General features: G+C 37.3%; 1 protein-coding gene across 2 annotated transcripts in view; it reads left to right on the forward strand.

The window, feature by feature from the left end:
• Positions 1–23470, forward strand: part of TAOK1 (TAO kinase 1) — a 151166-nt gene that overhangs the window by 29065 nt on the left and 98631 nt on the right. The window contains exon 2 of one of the 2 annotated variants that reach the window (XM_040641074.1): positions 20726–20873. The exons of the other annotated variant lie outside the window; for it this stretch is intronic. The gene's annotated coding sequence lies outside the window, so the exon portion shown is untranslated. The remainder of the gene's footprint in view (positions 1–20725; positions 20874–23470) is intronic. 2 annotated transcript variants of the gene reach the window in all.

A 23470-nucleotide genomic window follows, 5' to 3' on the forward strand; every position in this document is an offset into this window, starting at 1 on the left:
TTATGGTCTTTGTTTGCCAGCAGAAAAGTGACATTGTCTTTCTTGAGAAGAGAAACTTACTTTAGGCTACTAAATTGCTCATAGACTCAAAAGGAAGGTCAGAGAGTCAGTCTGGCAGTTCCTGGGATGTTGATATCAGGAATGAATTGACAGGTTTTGGGGGTTTTTTTGTTTTTTGTTTTTGAGACAGAGGGAGAGAGCACAAGCACAGGAGTGGGGTGGGGGACAGAGGGACAGGGAGAGAGAATCTTAAGCAGGCTCCACGCCCAGTGTGGATCCCCATGTGGGGCTTGATCTCACAACCCTGACCTGAGCCAAGAGACCAAGAGTTGGGCACTTAACTGACTGAGCCACCCAGGCGCCCCATGAATTGACAGTCTGAACAGGCCACCAGAGTAAATTAGTGCCACCCATTTCCCCCTCAAACTTATCATTTTGCTCAAGATTTAGGATCCTTGAAAACAGAGAGTGGGGTTGGCTTAGCAGGGTTCATGTCCAATGATCTGTGAGGGCAGAACTAGTGCTATTTATTTATTTATTATTTATTTATAAAATTTAATTTTTAAAAATAATCTCTACACCCACTATGGGGCTCAAACTCACAACCCCAGGATCAAGAGTCTCATACTCCACTAACTGAGCCAGTCAGGTGCCCTAGAACTAGGCATATTTATATGTAGTCCTGTCTAGGCGGAGGAGAGGTTATTTCTCAGAAGGAAAACAGTACCTTTACTAAAAAGTGAGGATAGATTCTGGGAAGCCAGTAAACAGAAACAGCTGTACATCATAATGGATTAAGGGGGAAAGACTAGAAATTAGAATGCTTGTTTTGGGGGCATCTGGATGGCTCAGTCAGCTAAGCGTCTGCTTTTGGCTCAGGATCCTGGGATTGAGCCCTGTGTTGGTCTCCTTGTTTAGCAGGAAATCTGCTTTTTCCTCTCCCTCTGCCCCTCCTCCCTGCTTGTACTTGTGCTCTCTCTCGGATAAGTAAAATCTTGAAAACAATAAGAATGTCTGGGAAGTTTTTTTTTTTCTCTAGAACAGACAAGAGGTGACAGAGACCTAAACAAAAGGTAGTGGCTGTGTGATTGCAGTGAGGGTTTTGATGTGAAAAGCACTGTGAAGATGAAATTCAGTGGCAAATTTTTCTTATTCAAGTGCACATGATTCTAAAGTGCCTAGCTGACTGGAAGAAAGTTGATGATGAGGTATAGTGGAGACCTGGCATTGTTACTTACCCTGTGATAGTAAGCAAATTACTTAACTTTTCTCAACCTCAGGTATAATTTGGGTTGATAATTATTTTAGGACAGTTGTGAGAATTCAATAAAATAAGTAAAATGCCTGGAATATAAAATAAGAATTCAGTGTTAAGCAGAAAAACAGGGAGGATTTCTTTTGATTGTGTTTGGTTAGGAGGTGCTTTTTTTTTTTTGTTATCTCTGGTTAGAATTTAATGCCTTTCTGGTAGGGAATGTTATGCAAACAGGAAGCATTCTGGATTAGAAATTAGTTTTAGATTTAGAGTTTTTAAAGTAAGCCTTTTATTTTTATTTTACAATTTTGATTTACAGAAAAATTAGTACAGAGTTCTCATGTACCTTTCATTCAGCTTCTTCTGATGCTAATGTTTTAAATAAGAATGGATATATTTGTCGAAATTATAAAGTTAATACTGATACAAAACTATTAACTAAATTTATTGACTTTATTCAGATTTATCCAGATTTTTCCACTGATGTCCTTTTTCCTATTCCAGGATAAAATACAGGATATTACCTTGCATTTAGTAAATTTAGATTTTTAATTCCAGTTCTGTTAGTAAATGTGACCTTAGGCAACCACTCAACCTTTCAGGCTCTCATGCATAATGTAAATATTGACTAAAAGGATATCTAAGGTACCTTTTATAATTCTGCCATTCTGAGTTTTATATCTGTCATATAGTATGCTCAATTTTTCTTTCGAAAGAGATTTTAAGATCTAATCAATATGCCAGATCTTGTTGACAATAAAAAAAAATCAATTTTTATCTAGTAATTGTACTTAAGTATTAAAGGAAAACTATATATTCAGATTTGGGAAAACTCACAAGAGCTTTTTCTTCTATTTGAACAAAAAAAAATGACAAAAAGGCAGGGTTTGTTGTGTTTTGACTAATTTTTCTCTGCAAATATTAGTTTACAAATTATCCATTAGTTGTGTAATGATTGAAGGGAAAGTCATAAAATACGTGTATTGTTAAATTGTTTTTTGGGGGGGAATAGTAAGGAGGACACAAAGCTTAAAAATGTAACTTAAAGGTGGATCTTACTATAGTGGAATATATAATGGAGATAATTGAGAGCAGTTATGTCCTAAATAATCCAAGTAGTTTATATTTTGTTGTTTATAGTGCTTCTCAGGTTTGGGCATAATTTGATGTAGGTTAAATTGTTTATATTTTAAATTGTTGCCCCTTTTCACTTCCAAACTAGGTTAAGGAGAATATCCTATTAGAAATAATCTCCAGACAGTTGTATTTTATCCCTCAGATTCTCCTATTTAGAAATGTTGAATACAACCTACTAGTAGTCTTGGCTTAATAATTGACTCTGATTCAATAGTAGGTTCAATTAAATGACTTCATTACTCTTAAGGACCTTGAAGTGTAATGTTTGACCACTGTATTATTCATTTTCATAAATTATATTTAGTGATTGTGTTAATTCATTATTTAATCTAGCAACTTTCAACCTTTGGTTTACAAAAAAAAAAAAAGTTTATGAAAAATTGTAGATCTGTAGGTTTGATGAGGGGCCAGAGGTATGCATTTTAAAAACACACTAGGAGTTTTTACACAGGTGGCTGTAGACCATACTTTGAAAAAAACGTAATTGTACATAAAATCTTTTTATTTGCTGTCACAATTCTTGTATTAAGACCGTATTTTTCATTGTTTACCTGATTTCTATATTCACTCTGATATTTCTTGAATGCCTACTATCAGAGTCATTGTGTTAGGTACATCAGATTCAAAGATTAAGATAGCCTCTGCCTTTAAGGAACTCACCTAATAGTAGGGTGAGGTAGATTGGTAAACAGTTCAGAACAGTGAGATAAGTGTTGATTGAGTATTAGTAAACCTTATAGAAGCATTACACACACACATAAAATCAGTTAATTGTGCCTGGAAGAAGAATTGGGTTGGGAAAAGTTTCCCAGTGGAGATGATAACCAGAGATTGAAGAAAGTAGAGGAGTTTTAGACAACATCAAAATAAAAAGCTTCTACACAGTAAGGAAACAGTCAACAAAACTACATGGCAACCTACCCAATGGGAGAAGATATTTGCAAATGATATATCTGATAAACAGTTAGTATCCAAAAATATGTAAAGAACTGATACAGCTCAACGCCCAAAAAACAAATAATCCAATTCAAAAATGGGCAGAAGAGAGGTGCCTGGCTGGCTCAGTTGGTAGAGCATGTAACTCTTGATCTCGGGGTCATGAGTTCTAGCCCCACATTGGTATAGAGCTTACAAAAAAACAAAAGAAATAATGGGCAGAAGACATGAACAGACATTTCTCCAAAGAAGACATACAGATAGCCAACAGACACATGAAAAGATGCTTCATCAAGATGACTTATCATCCGGGATATGCAAATCAAAACTATAATGAGATATCACCTCATACCTGTCAGTAAGGCAAAAATAAAAAAGACAAGAAATAATAAGTGTTGTCAAGGGTGTGGATTAAGAGGAACACTTGTGCACTATTGGTGGGAATGCAAACTGGTGCAACCACTGTGAAAAACAGTATGGAGGTTCCTCAAAAAGTTAAAAATAGGGTGCCTGGCTGGCTCAGCCAGAAGAGTACAACTCTTGATCTTGGGGTCATGAGTTCAAGCCCCATGTTGGGTGTATAGATTACTTAAGTAAATAAAACTTAAAAAAAAAAAGTTAAAAATAGGATTACCCTATGATCAAGTAATTGCACTATTGGGTATTTACCCTCAAAATACAAAAACACGAATTCAGTGGGATACATGTATCCCTGTGTTTATTACAGCATTATTTGTAGTAGCTAGATTACGGAAGCAGCCCACGTGTCCATTGATAGATGAATGGATAAAAAAGAGGTGATATAGGGGCTCCTGGATGGCTCAGTCAGTTAAGTGTCTGCCTTTGGCTCAGGTCATGATCTCAGGGTTCTGGGATCTGGGCCCACATCGGGCTCTCGGCTCAGCGGGGAATCTGCTCCTCCCTCTCCCTCTGTGGTTTCTCTCCCTCTTTTGCTCTCTTTCAAGTAAATACTATATTGGAATTAAAATAAAAAACTTTAAAAAATAAAGAGAAATAAACAAGAAAAGATAGAAAGTAGAGGAGTTTGGCATGATGTGCCTACTGGTTATGAGCAATGTGTTCTCTACACATATATTTTTTTAAAGATTTTATTTATTTATTTGACAGAGATAGAGACAGCCAGTGAGATAGGGAACACAAGCAGGGGGAGTGGGAGAGGAAGAAGCAGGCTCATAGTGGAGGAGCCTGATGTGGGGCTCGATCCCATCACACCGGGATCATGCCCTGAGCTGAAGGTAGACGCTTAACGACTGCACCACCCAGGCGCCCCTCTAACATATTTCATTTAACCCTCGCAAAACCCCCATGACATAGATATTATCATTTCCCCTGTTCTAGAGTTGGGAAAGCTGAGGTCAGAGAGATTAAGTTGCTTCAGAGTTAGTATGTTGGCAGATCCAGTTTTGGGACTTAGATAATATAATTCTAGAACCTGTGTTTTTAATTACTGTGTGTTCAAGGCTCTGTGGTAAAAGCATGACAATAAACTGAGAGGCCTGTGTTATCAGAGTGCAGGAAGTTGGAGAGTTAAGGCTAAAGAGGTAGGTAGAGTCAGATCATGCAGTTTCTTAAATGTGATGTTAATGATTTTTGTTTCAAATGAAATATACTGTAAAGGCATTGAACACCTAAAGGGAATGACATAATCAGATTTGCATTTTGAAAGGTCATTCTGGTTGTAGTAGATTGGATTTGAGAAGGGCCAAGAGTGGATGCAATGACACCATTTAGGAAGTTGTTACAGTAAGGTAGCCTGAGTGAGCTATGGTAGTAGCCTGGATGGAATGAGGAGGAGATTGTGGAGATGTAGTAAAGTGGGTCGATTTGAAAAGTTTTAGGAGGACAGATCTACAAGACATGATGGTGGATTGGGTTATGAGTAAAGGAAAGGGAGTTGTCAAAAAATAACTTTAGGTTTCTGAATTGCTGAATTGGATATATTAGGTTGGTTCTCTTTGTTTTATATAGGACACACAAAAGGAAGACTTGTTCATGTTGAGTTAGAAGTGCCTTTGAGATATTCAAGTGGAGATGTCAAATATATAGTTTTATAGTATCTTTGATCTTTCTGTGTAGTAAATAAATGGGCTGTCCATTCTTCTGTATATAATAACATAGCTGATTGGTACTTTTCCAGGGCTTTATCACAGTTGTTATCTCTTGAATTACTGTTACTAAAAAAGAATGTAAATAGAGTTTGGCTTTCAGTTATTAGAGCTAATAAAAGGATGTGAAAAGATTTTGCAATCTAGAAAGCAATTAAGACAAGGCAGAACTAAGAATATACATTGCAAAAAGACTAGGTTAAAAGAGTGCCAAAAAGCCTAATCTAACTCTAAAATAACAATTTAAGAGCTATCTTTATCTGTTTGAGAGAGAGTGCGTGCACGCAAGCAGGGGAAGGGTCGGAGGAGGAGGAAGAGAAAGAATTCAAGCAGACTCTGTGCTGAGCTGGATGTGGGGCTTGATTTCATGACCCTGAGATCATGACCTGAGCTGAAACCAAGAGTTGGATGTTTAACCAGTTGAGCCATCCAGGCGCCCCTAAGAGCAATCTGTTTTGAATATTGAGGTTAAATATTTCCTTTCTTTTGTTAATAAAGGAATTATTCTTGGCTTACCTAAACTACAGTTATCCAAGTTACTGTAGGTGTACAATGGGAATACTTATACCAGAAGCAAATTGTATTTTCTTTATTTCTTCATCATATTTATTTGATGTTGCACTGCTAAATCACCATAACATTACTTTATACATTTGGGTATATTGGGTATTTCAACTATTGTCTTTATATTGTCTTGAAAAACAGAAGATAATTATGACTGATATTTCTTTAAATAATTTAAAAACTATCATAAGATTATTACATTTTGTTTATTGAGCTTTGATCAGTAGTTTCCCTTTATCAGAAAATGTTGCCATTCTTGAAAGTACTGCGATACTGAACTAACAGGACTAAGCTTTTGGGGTGCCTGGGTGGCTCAGCTGGTTAAGCGTCTGCATTTGGCTCAGGTCATGATCCCAGCGTCCTGGGATCAAACCCCTTGTAGGGTTCTCTGCTCAGCGGGGAACCTGCTTCTCCCTCTCCCTCTGCTACTCCCTCCTGCTCGTTCTCTCTCTCTCAAATAAATAAATAAAATCTTTGTCAAACATTGTGGTACCTATTTTAAAAAAAGGACTAAGCTGTTGATGCAGATTTTATATCTTCTAGGTATTAGAATATTGATATTTGTGTTACTGATATTTTTTAAAAGATTTTATGTAAAAAATAGTGATTTTATTTTTAAGTAAGCTCTACACCCAACGTGGGACTTGAACGTACTACTCTGAGATCAAGAGTTGCATGCTCCACCAACTGAGCCAGCTAGCCCCGTGCCCCTGTGTTACTGATATTTTAAAGTTCTCTGGAAAAAATAGTTTTAAAAATAATTCATATATAAATGTAAAACATTTGAACGATAAAAGCCATCACTGATTTTTCCACCTAGATATATCACTCTTTTGGTGTATTTCCTTAACTATTGCTTCTGTGTATTTTTAATGTATGGGCATTGTATAGCATAATAGTTTAAGAATGGAGATTCTAGGGGTACCTGGGTGGCTTAGTCGGTTAAGCATTTGGCTCAGGTCATGATCCCAGGGTCCAGGGATCAAGCCCCACATCAGGCTCCTTGCTCAGTGGGGAGTCTGCTTCTCCCTCTCCCTCTGCCCTTCCACCTGCTCTCTCTTTAATAAATAAAATCCTTAAAAAAAATAAAAAAGAATGGAGATTCTAGAATTAAATCCCCTAGGTTCAGATTTTTGTTCCACTTATTAGCTATGTGATTTTTAAAAAAGATTTTATTTGTCAGTAAGTGAGAGAGGGAGGGAGAGGGAGAAGCAGACTCCCTGCTGAGCAGGGAGCCTGATGTGGGGCTCAATCCCAGGACCCTGGGATCATGACCTGAGCCGAAGGCAGACGCATAACAGATTGAGCCACCCATGCGCCCCTTAGCTATGTGATTTTAGCAAATCACTTAATTTCTGTGAATCTTGAGTTTCAAAATCTGTAATATGGGGATAGTGAAAGTAAATATTACTGTTTGCTCTGTGCCAGGTACTTTACTAAGTGAAAAATCTGATTCCTCATAACATCTCTACTTAAGAGCTACTTAATAGTGCCTTTAAGAGAATAAATTAAGGGGGTGCGTGGGTGGCTCAGTCGGTTGAGCATTTGGCTCTTGATTTCCACTCAGGTCATGATCTCGGGTCCTGAGATCAAGAGTTGCCTTGGGCTCTGTGGTCAGCACGGAGTCTGCTTGTTCCTCTCTCTCCTCCTCCCTATGCTCGTGCTCTCTCTCAAATTGATAAAATCTTTTAAAAAAATAAATAAGGGGTACCTGGGTGGTACAGTCAGTTGGGCAACAAACTCTTGTTTTTGGCTCAGGTCCTGATTTCAGCGTTGTGAGATTAAGCCCCATATCAGGCTCCTCACTCAGCGAGGAATCTGCTTGAGATTCTCTCTCCCTCTCCTTCTGCCCCTCTCATTCTTGCTCTCTCTCTCTCAAATAAGTCTTAAAAAGAGAATAAATTAGATAGTGGATATAATGTACTTAATATAGTGCTTAGAATATAATAAATGTTATTTATATATATTTTAAAAATTGCATTTGTACGATTTATTGAAGCTTCTATTGTGGCCACATTCCCATGCCATTAATGTTCTTTCAAGCTGGAATTTTTAAAATGGCTTACAGAAATTCATCAAATGGATTTATTTACTCACGTCTGTAGTGATAGACCTTTAGATTGTTTCCAGCCATTTTGCTCTTATAAGTAGTGCTGTTATGAACATATTCATTATGATTATTTATTAGTTCCTAGGGGAAGAGTTGACTCAAAGGACTGGAGGGTTTTTATATTGATGCCTAGTCCTACATTGCTTTCCAGAAATGTGAATCAGTATACATTCTTATTTCTCATACATTCTTTTTTTTAAAAAGATTTTATTTGTTTGAGAGAGGGAGCACAGGAGAGTGAGTGCAAGCTGGGGGAGGGGGCCACAGGAGAGGGAGAGAATCTCAAGTAGACTCCAGGCTGAGAACAGAGCCCGAGTTGGGACTCCATTCCCACAACCCAGGGATCATGACCTAAGCCGGAACCAAGAGTCAGATGCTCAACTGACTGAGCCACCCAGGCATCCCTGTCATACATTTTTGCATATGTACCTTTGAGAGTCCTAGGTTTGGCTATTAAATCCTTGAAATTTCAATTTCTGAAAAAAAATCATTTGTTTTCATATCTGTTTGTATTGGTATGATTTTATTGGTATAGTGTAACCTTGCTTAAGAATTGCCTATGTTGTTGGTTTTTTTAATTTGCATGAGCTCTTTTTAAATAGACTTTATATTCATATAAACTGTTTGAAAATATTTTTAGCAGTTTGAAGTTTGTATTAATTTTCAGCAGTGTTTTGAGAAAACTTAATGTTTTAAAATTTACATAGGTATTAACTGTTCTTTTTTGTTGGGGTTTATTTTTATCTTTAGTTCTTTTTTTAAAGATTTTATTTATTTTATTTTAGAGAAAGAGTGCATGAGTTGGGGTGGGGGCAGTGGGAGAGGGAGAGGATCTCAAGCAGGCTCTGCACTGAGCCCGTGCGGTGCTCGATCCCACAACCCTGAGATCATGAACCCAGCTGAAACCAAGAGTTGGGTATTAACTGACTGAGCTATCCAGGCGCCCCTATATCTTTAGTTCTTATGATATAAGGAAAATATTAAAGTCATTTTTTCTAGTTTTTATTTATGATTAAATCATCCGTCTACCTCTGGTTAATTTTGGCATATGATGTATAAGGTATAGGGAATCTAACTTAGCTTTTTTGGAGTAGAAAACTTGGAAATGGGAAATAGGTTTTGCATTCTACTTCAGTTCTAATGAAATGAAGGAATGCTGATAAGGACTGGAACTGTACTTAGACCTTGAAGAATGCTGTGATGGATTAGTAATGTCTTCCCATGAGGAGGGGTACTGAGAGGATAGTGAGGGCATTCCTATCTGCAATCTGAAATTTGTTCCAGTTGTACTCATTGAATATTCTCTTGGAAATACCACCTTGGGGTGCTTGGGTGGCTCAGTTGGTTGGGCAACTGCCTTTGGCTCAGGTCATGATCCTGGAGTCCCTGGATCGAGTCCTCATCGGGCTCCCTGCTCAGTGGGGAGTCTGTTTCTCCCTCTGACTCTACCCTCTCTTGTGCACTCACTCTCTCTCTCTCAAATAAATTAAAAAAAAAAAAAGGAAACACCACCTTTATGTGAATTCAAAGTAAAATTGGTTGGTTCGTTCTTGTTTTGATGTTTTCCCCTAATAAGGGTTTTGCCAGTGTCAAAACAAATTTAAGTTTTCCTACCTTTCTGCTTTAAAGTTTGAAAGTAATCATCAATAAAATTACCACGATTTATTTATTTATTTATTTATTTATTTATTTATTAAAGATTTTATTTCAGAGAGGGAGCGAGCGAGTGCAAGCATGGGCGAGGCGGGGGAGGGCAGAGGGAGAAGTAGACGACACCTTGCTGAGCAGGGAGGCAGACTCAGGGCTAGATCCCAGTACCCTGGGATCATGACCTGAGCCAAAGGCAGATGCTTAACCAACTGAACCACCCAGGTGCCCCAGATTGCTGCGTTTTACATTATAATTGGAAGTAATACTTTCTCATTCTTTCAGTGAGCGTTAGTTATTAAACTGTTGGACTTTTAGGTTGTTTCCAGTTTTCCGCCTTCCCCAACTTTAAATTTTTTAAATTTAATTATTTTTGTCCTTTAAACATTTTAATGGCAGGAAATGATATAGAATAACTGCCAAGTCACATAAATTAACTTTTTTGTTAATGTTTATGATCTCAGAAAGAACACTCTTATTGGTCAGTTTAAATTGTGTGGGAGTTTACGTAACTGTCTGGGTTCGTGACTGAGTGTGGTTGGTAGACCCATCTTTCCGTGGTTCAGAGAAAAGGGCAGCTTCCCTGTTTGGCATGCTTAAGGTCTTCTGTCTCAGGGAGTGGCCTCTGATCTTGGTCTTGAGTGACAGAGATACTCTAGTAAGCGTCGATCTGTTTCCCTTGGTGACCTCTGACAGCTCTCCCAGGTCAGGTTGCACCCAGTCCAGTTTGTCCAACACATTGTCCTCAGATTTTGCCTGCTGTTTGCAACAATGAAGAAATAATCTCAGGCTGGAATAATTAATGCAGGCCCATTATTCCATAAAGGCTCCACATTGGAAGCCTCATCTGTCCAAAGAAGTCCAAAGCACACTTGTTCACAAGCTTGCCTTTTTTAAAACACCACCACAGATCTCTTTCAGCAGCAGAGCATGAGTTTTTTTTTTTTTTTTTTAAGATTTTAAAGTAATCTCTACACCAAACGTGAGGTTCAAACTTAAACTCTGAGATCCACAGTCATATGTTCCACGGACTGAGCCACTAGGAGCTCCTGGAGCATGAACTCATTGTTGGGTTTTTCACACTGAGCTCCATAGTGATGGGCTGCAACTTTAAGCACAGAACTTTTACCTCCTGTGCTTTTGGATCCTCCAGAGTGGGCAGCTTTGGCATGATAGTGGTAGCCTTGACCTATAGGAGGCACCCCAGCCTTGTTGCCCTTATCTCCTAACTTTTTATTTTGAGAAATATAAAATTGATTGGAAAGTTGCTCTACTTGTATGATGAATACCCATTGTATTCCTTATGAAGATTCACCAATTGTTAACATATATAACTATTGCTATAATATATAGACACTCACTTGATATCCTCTGAAGTGTTTGAGTTAATTGCCAACATGACTGTAAGTACTGAAGCAAGTATTGCCTGAAGACAAGGACATTGTCTCACTAAACACAATAAAAGTGCCATAGTTAGAAAATTTAACAATACAATACTCTTATCAGATATACAATGTATATTCAGATTATTCCAGTTTTATTGTCACAATAATGTCTTTTTAAAGATTTATTTATTTATTAGAGAGAGAGTGAGAGAGCGATGCAAGCTTGAGTACAGAGGGTGGGGGAGGAGCAGAGGGCGAGAGAATCCCAAGCAGACTCCCTGCTGAGTGTGGAGCGGGACACAGGGCTTGATTTCACAACTGAGATCATGACCTGAGCCAGAATCAAGAGTCAGACGCTCAACTGACTGAGCCACCCAGGTGCCCCAATAATGTCTTTTAAAGATGGATTTTTTTCCCCCCAGTTCAGGACCGCACATGGCATTTAATTGTCATATTAAGGTAGGAAATGTTGGGGTTTGGAGCTGATGGCCAAGAAAGGATTCTTGAGATGTCTTCGTTGCAAAAAGGTGTTTTTATTTTTGTTTTTTTTAAAGATTTTTATTTGAGAGAGAGCATGAGCCAGGGGGAGGGGCAGAGAGAGGGGGAGAAGCAGAATCCCCCCTGAGCAGGGACCCCAAAGCTTGGCTCGATCCTAGGACCCCCAAGATCATGACCTGAGCTGAAGGCAGATGCTTAACTGACTGAGCCACCTAGGTGCCCCTAAAAAGGTGGTTTTATTAAAGCACAAAAACAGGACCTGTGGGCAGAAAGAGCTGAGCTGGGGTCATGAGGACTGGCCGATGATGTGCTTTCAATTTGGGAGGGGGTTAGGAATAGCATAAGTCTCTCAGGAATTTTGGAAGCAGGGTTTCTAGGACCTTGAGATGGCTACCTATTGTTAGGCAAAGGCTGTTTATTACTGTCTAATAAAACCTTAGTCTTGAAACCCTTCAGATGTATGTTGGTGGGCCACATCCTTGGGGAATGATTGCCAACACGTATCTTGGGAGGGGGGTAGAGATAAAGGAAGTTTCCAAAGGAATTTTTATGTTTTAAAGAAGACTTACAGGATTGCCAACATATATCTTGGGGTGGGGGGTAGAGATAAAGGAAGTTTCCAAAGGAATTTTTGTATGTTAAAGAAGACTTACAGGATCTTGGGGGTTGGGCTAAGATTGCCTTTTGCCCTTAGGGAAGTATTAACATTGAGGCAGCTGAACTTCTAGAGGAATGTCACTCTGCCTGGGTCAAGGACTTGTCAGTGGGCTTATAGTAACAAAATTTAATTTTTCTTTTGCCTTTGCTTCCTGCATCAGTATGTCTTTAGTCTTCTTTAACCTCTAGCACATTTCCCTGGTCTTTTTGTCTTTCATGATATTTTGAAGAATTCAGGTTAGTTGTTTTGCAATTTATTTCCATTTTGACAGAAAATAATCTTTATGAGATTTCATGTAAGTTTCATGTAAATGCTATGGCCAGAAAATGAATTTTTCTTATTCTAATAGTTAACATTTGTTTTTAAATGGGAAAAACATTCACCATTCGAAAAATACAAAATAGTGTAAAGTCTCCCTGTCATTTTTGTGTCTCAGGCTCTCGCGTCCCTTCCTCAGATGCTGGCCACCAGTGCTATCAGTTTCCAGTCATCTTCCCAGAGACAGTTTTTATGTGTACAGGAAAATTTGTATATGTCACAAAATACTTTTTAAATGACCTGATTATTTTAGTGTGATTCCCTATAATAATACTAACATTTATTCAGTCATACCTTAGAGATATTGTGGGCTTGGTTCCAGATCCCCACAGTGAAGTGAGTATTGCAATAAAATGAGTCAAATGAAATTTTTGGCTTCCCTGTGCATATGCAAGTTATGTTTACACTATATTGTAGTCTATTAAGTGTGCAATAGTATTATGTCTAAAAATGTACATACCTTAATTTAAAAATACCTTATTGCTAAAAAATGCTAACCATTATTTGAGCTTTCAGTATATCATAATCTTTTTGCTGGTGGAGGGACTTGCCTCGATGTTGATGGCTGCTAACTGATCAGGCTACGGGTTGCTGAAGGTTTGGGGGAGCTGTGACATTTTCCTAAAGTAAGACAGCAGTGAAGTTTGCCACATTGATGGACTCTTCCTTTCACAAATGATTTCTCTGTTATATGCAATGCTGTTTGATAGCATTGTACCCAGAGTAGAAATTTTTCAAAATTAGAGTCAGTTTTGCCAAACCTTGCTGCTCCTTTATCAGCTATTTCTGTGTGAAATATTTTAAATCCTTTGTTGTCATTTCAACAGTTCTCTCAGTATCAATGGGAGTAGATTCCATCTCAAGAAACCACTTTCTTTGTTCAGGCATAAGAAAGCAAATCCTCGGGATGCCTGAGTGGCTCAGTTGGTTAAGCCTCTGCCTTTGGCTCAGGTCATGATCCCAGGGTCCTGGGACTGAGTCCCGCATCAGGCTCCTTGCTCTGCAGGGAGCGTGCTTCTCCCTCTGCCTGCTGCTCCCCCTGCTTGTGCTCTCTTTTTCACTATCTGTCTGTCAAAATAAACAAATAGGGGTGCCTGGGTGGCTTAGTTGGTTGGGTGTCTGCCTTCTGCTTAGGTCATGATCTCAGGGTCCTGGGATCGAGCCCTGCATTGGGCTCCTTGCTTAATGGGGAGTCTGTTCCCTCTCTCTCTGCCCCCCCCACCTCATGCTCATGCATGCTCTCTCTCTAATGTATGAAATTTAATAAATAAATAAATAAAATCTTAAAAAAAAAAAAGCAACTCCTCACCTGTTGAAGTTTTATCATGTGATTATAGCAACTTAATTATATCTTCAGGCTCCATTTCTAATTTTAACTCTCTTGCTATTTTCATAACATCTGCCATTACTTCCTCCACTGAAGTCTTGAACCCCCCAAAGTCGTTCATGAGGATTCAAATCTACATCTTCCAAACTCCTGTTAATGTTGGTATTTTGACCTCTTCCCATGCATCACAGCTGTTCTTAAGGGCATCTACAATGATGAATCCTTTTCAGAAAGTTTTCAGTTTACTTTACCTAGGTCCATCAGACTAATCAGGGTCTATGGCAGTTATAGCTTTAGAAATGTTTTGAATTTTTTTAAAGATTTATTTATTTTAGAGCGAGTGTGTGAGTGGGGGGAGGGGCAGAGGGAGAGAATCTTGAAGCAGACTCCCCGCTGAGTGCAGAGCCTGATGCAGTGCTTGATCCCACAAGACCATGGATCACGACCTGAGCTGAAACCAAGAGTCAAATGTTTAACTGACAGAGCCACCCAGGGGCGCCCCTACAAATTGTATTTTCAAATCATAAGACTCATAAGTTGAAATTACTCTTTGGTCCATGGCTGCAGAATGGATGTTGTATTAGCAGATATGAAAACAACATTAATCTCATTGTATATCTCCATGTACTTGGGTGACCAGATGCATTGTCAATGAGCAGTAATATTTTGAAAGGAATTTTTTTTCTGAGCCATAGGTCTCAGCAATGGGCTAAAAATACTCAGTAAACCATGTTGTAAGCAGATGTGCTGTCATCCAGGCTTTGTTCCATTTATAGACCACAGGCAGAGTAGATTTAGCATTCTTCTTAAAGGCATTAGGATTTTCAGAACAGTCAGTAAGCATTGGCTTCAGCCTATAGTCACCAGCTGCATTCGCCCCTAGCAAGAGAGTTAGCCTTTCGAAGCTTTGAATCCAGTCATTGACTTCTCCTCTCTAGCTATGAAAGTCCTAGAAGGCATCTTCTTCTGATATAAGGCTGTTTAATCAACATTGAAAATCTGTTGTTTTTATTGTAGCCACCTTCATTAATTATCTTAGCTAGATCTTCTGAATAACTTGCAGCTTCTACATCAGCATTTGCTGCTTCACCTTGCACTTTTATGGTATAGAGACACCTTCCCTTCTTAGACATGAGCCAACTTCTGGTAGCTTCAGACATTTCTTCTGCAGCCTCCCCAACTCTGTCAGACTTCATACAGTTGAAAAGAGTTAGGGCCTTGCTCTGGATTAGGCTTTGCTTAAGGGAATGTTGTGGCTTTTTTGATCTTCTATCCAAACCACTAAAACATTCTCCATATCACGTTAGTATCCAGAATATATAAAGAACTTATATAATTCAACACAAAAAAACCCTCAAATAATCTGATTTAAAAATAGACAGAGAAACTGAATAGACATTTTTCCAAGGAAGACATACAGATGGCCAATAGACATGTGAAAAGATGCTCAACATTACTCATCATCAGGGAAATACATATCAAAACCACAGTGAGATATCACCTCACACTTATCAGAAAGGCTAGCATTAAAAAGACAAGAAATTGGTGTGCCTAGGTGGCTCAGTTGATGGAGCATGTGACTCTTGATCTTGGGGTTATGAGTTTGAGCCCCGATCTTGGGGTTGTGAGTTCGAGCCCCACATTGGGTGTAGAGATTACTTAAAAATATTGAAAAAAAAAAAAAGAAGAAGAAGAGGACAAGAAATAACATATGTTGGTGAGGATGTGGAGAGAAAGGAACCCTTGTACACTGTCGGTGGGAATGTAAAACTGATGCAGCCACTGTGGAAATTCCTCAAAAAGTTGAAACTAGAAATACCGTATGATCCAGTAATTCCACTACTGGGTATTTAGCCAAAGAAAATGAAAACTTAATTTGAAAAGAGACGTGCATCCCTATGCTTACTGCAGCATTATTTACAATAGCCAAGATTATGGAAGCAATCCAAGTATCCATCGACAGATGAATGGATAAAGATGTGGCAATACATATACAATGGTATATTACTCAGCTATAGAAAAGAACGAGATCTTGTTATTTGCAACATCATAGATGGACCTAGAGGGTATAATGCTAATTGAAATAAGTCAGAGAAAGACAAATAACATGATTTCACTTGTATGTGGAATATAAAGATAAATTAATAAATAAGCTGACAAAAAGCAGAAAGAAACCCATAAATACAGAGTACAAATTGGCAGTTGCCAGAGGGGAGTGGGTGGTGGAATGGGCAAAATGGGTGAACCAGAGTTGGAGACACAGGCTTCCAGTTATGGAATGAATAAGTCATAGGGACAGAGGATACAACATAGGGAATATAGTCAGTGGTATTGTAATAGTTTTCTGTGGTGACAAATGGTAGCTATACTTGTGGTGAGCATAGAATAATGTATAGACTTGTTGAATCACTATGTTGTACACCTGAAACTAAGGTAACATTGTGTGTCAACTATACTTTTAAAAAAAAAGAGGAACAACAAGAACAGTATACCCAAAAACAAAAAACCACAAAACAACCACCACCACCCCAAAACACCTTCATATCAGCAATAAAGTGGTTTTCCTTCCTTACTGCTCATGTGTTCACTGGAGTAACACTTTTAATTTCCTTCAAGAACTTTTGCTTTGCATTCATAACTTGGCTTTTTGGCACAAGAGCTCTCGCTCTTAGCTTTGCTTTCAATGTGCCTTCCTCATTTAGCTTAATCATTTCTAGCTTTTGATTTAAAATGAGAGATGTGTAACTTTCTCACTTGAACACTTGGAGACCGTTGTAGGGTTAATAACCATCACGCACAGGTAATCTGTGCAAGGGTATGTCAGAAATAGGGGTATTTGGGGGACTTATTTTTTTCTTGTGAATCCTTCCTACCTTTCAAAAGTTTTGTTCCCCAAATACGTGTATTACTTTTTTTTTAATTTTTAAAGAGAGATAAGGTAATATTCTTTTCAAGAAAGTCCTTAATTATATAGTCTTATCAGTTACCATTTTATCTATGTATTCTTGTTCCAATTAGACTCTGTAAAGGGACAATTTTTCTTTCTCTAAAGAGATTGAATGTTTGATTGAGTTGGCTGTTTTCTAAGCCTGAGCCCTCTGATTAACAGATGTAGCGAAAAGGGCTTTATGGTATTGAAGCAGTTGCTTAAGACCAACAATGTCCTTTTTGTGAAAATCTGAAGGTTCTTAAAAGATGGAATAGCATGACATCATCACTCTTCATCCAAGGAGCATTCCTCAAATAATACTGAATATGCTGTGATTATCGGTACCCTTCCCCCATCATCTTTCTGTTGCTTTGACTGATGTTATTGTCAGTTATTTGACTGTGTTTTACAAATGTGGAATAGTTACTTTATTCTGAAAATCATAATTTGACCTGAGATTTTAAAATAAATTATATTGGATTTTCATTGGGCTTTCTTAGATAAATGTTTTAGGATTGAACAAAATGGTACCACCCATAAAAATTGTTTATGTCTTTTACATTCAACCCTAAATAACCTAATAAATGATAGGCTTCTTTGGTCTGTTTTTTGTGGAACCAGAAACAAAGAAGATCTCATTTGCTGTTTATAGGATTGTTAATTTCATTTTACTGCTCTCTTTTAGTAAGAAGGATTTAAGTTACTGTAATATTTTTTTCCCTACTAAGAGATGAGATATTTAAACAATGTGACCTAACAGCCTGTTTGTTTTTTTAAAGAAGATTGCATGTATAGTCTCATAATATCTTTAAGAACTTATTATAAATATTTATATCTTTTAAACCTGACTTGTAGTTTATACAGCTGTATTAGTCTTGTGTGTCGGGTATTCATGTACCTAATATTCATTTTTAGCATACTGGAGAAATTATGGCGTTTATGATTAGGGTTGCTGTGAAAGCTCCTCTGTGCTGTTTCTTTTCCTGTATTTATTCATGACAGATTTTTAAAATGGACAAGACTCAAATCCAAGTGCCTTTGTCAGTTTTAACATTGATGACTCTGTTTAGCAATATTCCGAATGGGTGCGGGGCAACCAAGATGGTGCTAAATTTTATAATAAAGTACTTTACTTTTGGGAATTTGAGGATGTACAGAAAAGCAGTTATGCAATAGATACTATAAACTCTAGCCTAACAGTGTAATGGAGTATTTCAGGGATTTCTAACATTGGAGTTCTCTTATTTGTGTTCATTTTATTTTTAATTTTTTTCTGTCTTCTAACAGACCAAAGAATGTGCACACGTGGCGGATATTTTTTCTTTATCTTTTTTTCTTGTTGTGGAAGTTGAGCATGTGATTATTGTTGAAAATTTGGAACATAAGGAAAGTATAGACTTATGAATGTTGTCCATAATACTGGCCATAACTACCTAAATATAATCTATCTATACCACTTTGTTGTATTGCCTTCTTTGTGAAAACTACGGTATATATAATTTTTGTTTTCATTCTTTTTATTGTAAAATCAAACAGATCCAGAAATTTGGCAAACATACAGCTTAATGAATTATAAATAAAATTCCTTTGTAATAATCACTACCTAAGGCAAGAAATGGAACTTTGCTAGCCATTCTTGATGTTCCTCCTTATGTCTCAGCCCAATCACAACCCTTTCTTTTTCCTAAACTAACTACTATCCTGACATTTACTACAGTAAAAACTTCTGGGAGTTTCTTCATTGTTTCATCATCTAAGTGTGCATTACTGTGCCCCAGTATTGGGTTTTGAGAGTTCTTTATGGATTTCAGATACAAATGCTTTTTCAGATACATGATTGGAAAATAATTTTTTAGCAGCCTTTGGTTTGACTTTATTCTTTTAAAAGTGTCATTTGCAAGAGTAAAGGTTTTTAATTTCGGTGAAGTCCACATCATCAATTTTTCCTTTTTTATGGATTACACTTTTGGTGTTACATCTAAGAACTCTTTGACTAACCTAGGGTTACAATGATTTTCTCCTGTGTCGTCTTCTAAATGTTTTATGTAAAGTATTAACTTTTACATTGAGGTAAGTAGACCATTTTGAGTTTATTTTAAGGTATGAGGCAAAGTTCATTTTCATGCATATGGATGTCTAATTACTGTGGTGCCATTTTTCAAAAGAGATCTTTTCTCTATTGTACCTTTGTCAAAAATCAGTTGACCATATTATTCGTGAGGGTCTGTTTCTGAACTTCTGTTTTGTTTCATTGGACTATGTGTCTATCCTTTCATCATTACTACACCATCTTGATTATTGTAGCTTGGTATTAAGTCTTGAAATCTGGCAGTGTGTGAGTCCCCCAACTCTATTCTGCTTTTTAAAAATTGTTTTGACTAATTTGGTTCTTTGCCTTTTCATGTACATTTTAGAATCTGTTTGTTGGTATCTACAAAAAAAATTCTGTTGAATTTTGCTTAAGATTGTATTGAATCGATGACTCAATGAATTTTTGGACCAATTTGGGGAGGAATGACCTCATAACAGTATTGAGTAATTTAGTCCATTAACGTGGTACATCTCTCCATTTAATTTTTCTTCCTTTTGTTTTCTTTTTCTTTTTCTTTTTTTTAAAGTAAGCTCTACGCCCAGGGTGGGGCTTTAACTCATGACCCTGAGATCAAAGTTGCATGCTCTGAGCCAGCCAGGCACCCCATTTATTGTTCTTACTATATAAATTCTATCCAGATATTTTTAGACATATCTAAATATTTCTTATTTTACTATTTTGTATATTCCTTGGGATTTTTCATGTACACAGTAATGTCAGCAACGAGAGAGTTTTCTTTCTTTCTTTCTATTACATATTTCTTTTCTTTTTCTTTCCTTTATTGCATGGACTGAACTTCTAGTATGATGTTGAAGAGGAGTGATTAGAATAGATATCCTTACTTAGTATATAATCATTAGGGAAGTCTTTGTCTTTAATCATTATGATGTTAGCTGTAGGTTATTTGTAGATACCCTTAGCCAGGTTAATGATGTTAATGGAGCAACAGGCCGAGGGAGAAGCAGGCTCCCTGCTGACCAAGGAGCCCAGTGTGGGACTTGATCCCAGGACCCTGAGATCAGGACCTGAGCCAAAGACAGACGCTTAACCGACTGAGCCACCCAGGCATCCCAGTGATGTTCCCTTCTAGTCCTAATTTTTAAAAACATTTTTATCATAAATGAATGTTGGATTTGTCAAATCCTTTTCTGCCTCTGTTGATATGATCATATGTTTCTTTTTTTCTTTAGTCTGTTTAGAATGATGAATTAAATCAGGAATTTAGAGCTATTCCTTCTCCTTTCAGTGTTCTAAGAATATGTAGTGATATTTCCCCTTTGATTTCTGTTTTTGCTAATTTGTGTCTGTTCTTGTTTTCCTTGGTTAGTTTGGCAGAGGTCTTTCAGTTTTGTTGAGTTTTTTTATTACCCAAAGGAACCATCTCTTGGTTTTTTTTGACATTTCTATGTTGGCTTTTTGTTTTCTAATTTCATTGTTTTCTATTCTGTTTCTTTAATATCTCCTTTCTTATATTTATTTTGGGTTTTTAAAAAGATTTTATTTATTTATTTGAAAGAGAGAAAGAGAGACCACGAGCAGGGCAGAGAGGAGCAGAGGGACAGGAAGGAGCAGAGGGAGAGGGAGAAGCAGGCTCCCCGCTGAGCAAGGAGCCTCATGCGGGGCTCATTTGGGACCCTGGGATTATGATCTGAGCCAAAAGCTGACGCTTAACTGACTGAGCCACCCAGGTGCCCCTATTTTTGTTTTTGCTTTTAAAAATATTTATTCATGTATTTATTTTAGAGAGGTGAGGAGAGGCAGAGGGAGAGAGAATCTCAAGCAGACTCTGGACCGAGCATGAAACTCCACACGGGGCTCACTCTTAACGATCCTGAGATCACTACCTGAGCCGAAACCAAGAGTCTGACACTTAACCAACTGCGCCACCCAGGTGCCCCTGTTTTTGGTGTTATTTGCTTTTCTCTTACTCGATTTTTTTTTTTTTTTAATGTAAGCTCCATGCCCAGCGTGGAGCCAAATGTAGGGCTTGAACTAACAACACTGAGATCAAGACCTGAGCTGAGATCAAGAGAGTTGGACACTTAACTGACTGAGCCATCCAGGGGCCCCTCTCTAGATTCTTAAAATAGAAGTGTAGATTATTTATTTGAAATCTCTCTTTTTTTTTTTCCTAATATAGATTTAGTGCCTTAAATTTCTATGTAAGCACTGTATTAGTTGTATCCTACAAATTTTATGTTGCATTTTTATTTTCATTTAATTTGTATTCTTTTTTGTAATTCTAAGTAATCTCTACCCTGAATGTGGGGTCTGAACTCATAATCCCAAAACCAAGAGTTGCATGCTCTTTAGACTGAGCCAGCCAGGTGCCCCAATTTATATTCTTTTCTAATTTCCCTTGAAATTTATTTACTGACCCATGGATTACATAGAAGTGTGTGTTTAATTTCCAAATTTGCTGGTTTTTTTTTAAAAAGTAATATTTTGGGGGATGCCTGGGTGGCTCAGTGGGTTAAGCGTCTACCTTCAGCTCAGGTCATGATCCCAGGGTGCTGGGATCGAGTCCTGCCTCGGGCTCCTTGCTCTGCAGGGAAGCTTGCTTCTCCTCTGCCTGCTGCTACCCCTGCTTGTCCTCTCTCTCTCTCTGACAAATAAATAAATAAAATCTTTTTTTAAAAAAGTCATATTTTTGTTACTGACTTTAAAGGTAATTAATTACACTGTGGTCAGATAACGTATTTTGTATGAATTGAAATTTTTTCATGCTTGTTAAGATTTGTTTTATGGTCCAGAGTGTAATCTGTCTTGGTGTGGATATCATATTCGCTCTTGAAAAGAATGTATATTCTGTTGTCAAGTAGAGTATTCTGGAAATGTCGTTAGGTAAACTTGGTTGATAGTGTTGTTCTGTATATATTCAGACTACTTTTTCTTTGAATTTCTGAGAGAGGAGTGTTGGAGTTTCCCAGTATAATTATAGACTTGTTTTATTTCTGTTCTCTGTTGTATCAATTTTTGCTTCATGAGTTAGAAGCTCTTTTGTTAGGTGAAGACAAATTTGGGATTTGATGAATGGAATCTTATCATTATATAATGTTCTTCTTTATCCCTTGCAATTTTCATAGTTCTGAAGTCTATTTTGTCTGATACTAATGTAGCTACTCTAGCTTTCTTTTGTTTAATATTTTGTTTTTCTTTTAAAGTAGGTCTGTTGGCAACAGGTTCTCTTAATTTTGCATCATATAAGAGCCTCTCCCTCCTTCATTCCTGTAGAAGACTTCTGCTAGATAAAGAATTATGTTCTGGGTTGGTAGTTCTTTCCTTTTATCACCTTAAAGATATTATTCCACTTTCTGTGGACTCTGTTTTTTAGCAAAGTCTCTTGTCATTTAAATTTTAGTTTATCTTTTTCTAACATTTTGATTAGATGTGTCTAGCCTGATTTTCTTTGAATTTGTCCTGTTTGGGGTTTGTTGAGTTTCTTGAATCTCTAAATTTATGTCTTTTGTCAAATCTGTGAAATATTCAGACATTACTAAGAAAATTTTTTTTCTCTACCAATTTATTTTTCCTCTCCTTAATAACACCAGTGGTTTGAAACGTAGCCAATTTGATATTGTTCAACAAGTCACTAAGGCTCTGTTCAGTTTTTTCAATCTTTTTTTCCTCTCTGTTCTTTAGTTTCATTAATTTCTGTTGCTGTGTCTTAAAGTTTACGGACTCTTTCCTCTGTCATGTCTTCTCTGTTGTGCAGTTGAGCCCCTGCAATGAGTTTTGGGAGTTTTTTTGTATTTTTTTTTTTTTTTAATAAGTAATGTGCCCAACGTGGGGTTTGAACTCACGACCCCAAGATCAAGAGTTGCATGCTCTACAGACTTGTCAGCCAGGTGCTCCTCATTTATGATACTGTATTTTTCAGTTCTAAATTCTTCATGTGATTTTTAAAAAATTTCTTTTTTATTTCTCTACTAAGAACTTATATCTTTTCATTTGTTTCCAGAGTGTTAACCATTACCTCATTTGTTATGGTTATAATAACTGCTTTAAAGTCTTTGTGTGATAATTCCAACATGAATCATCTCAAAACAGGCATCTGTTGGTCCTCTCTTCCCTTGATAATTCGTCACATTTACCAGTTTGTGTGTGTGTGTGTGTGTGTGTGTGTGTGTGTGTGTGTGGTTTTGTTCTGTTTTGCATGTAGAGTAACTTTGGATTTTATCTTGGACATTGTGAATATTATGTTGTCATTTTTGAGTCCTTTTAATATGCTCTGGAGAATGTTGATTTTTCTTTGTTTCAGTAGACACCAACTGGTTTAAATGGGAAGTTCTGTCTCACTTTCTGTGAGTGGTGGTTCCAGTATCAGTTCTATTTCTAAAACCTTTGCTGTGGTCTTTGGATTTGCCCTGTGCTGTGCCTCTCAGTGATAGAATGAGACCTGGCAGTGGTTTATATTATAGATTAGTTGTCTTTAATGTAGCCTTTGCTACACTTCTTTGAGTCTGCTTTACACAAGTGCAAATCAGT

This window comes from Ursus maritimus, unplaced genomic scaffold, assembly GCF_017311325.1.
Source record: "Ursus maritimus isolate PB19 unplaced genomic scaffold, ASM1731132v1 scaffold_24, whole genome shotgun sequence".
In the NCBI taxonomy this organism is placed as follows: domain Eukaryota; kingdom Metazoa; phylum Chordata; class Mammalia; order Carnivora; family Ursidae; genus Ursus; species Ursus maritimus.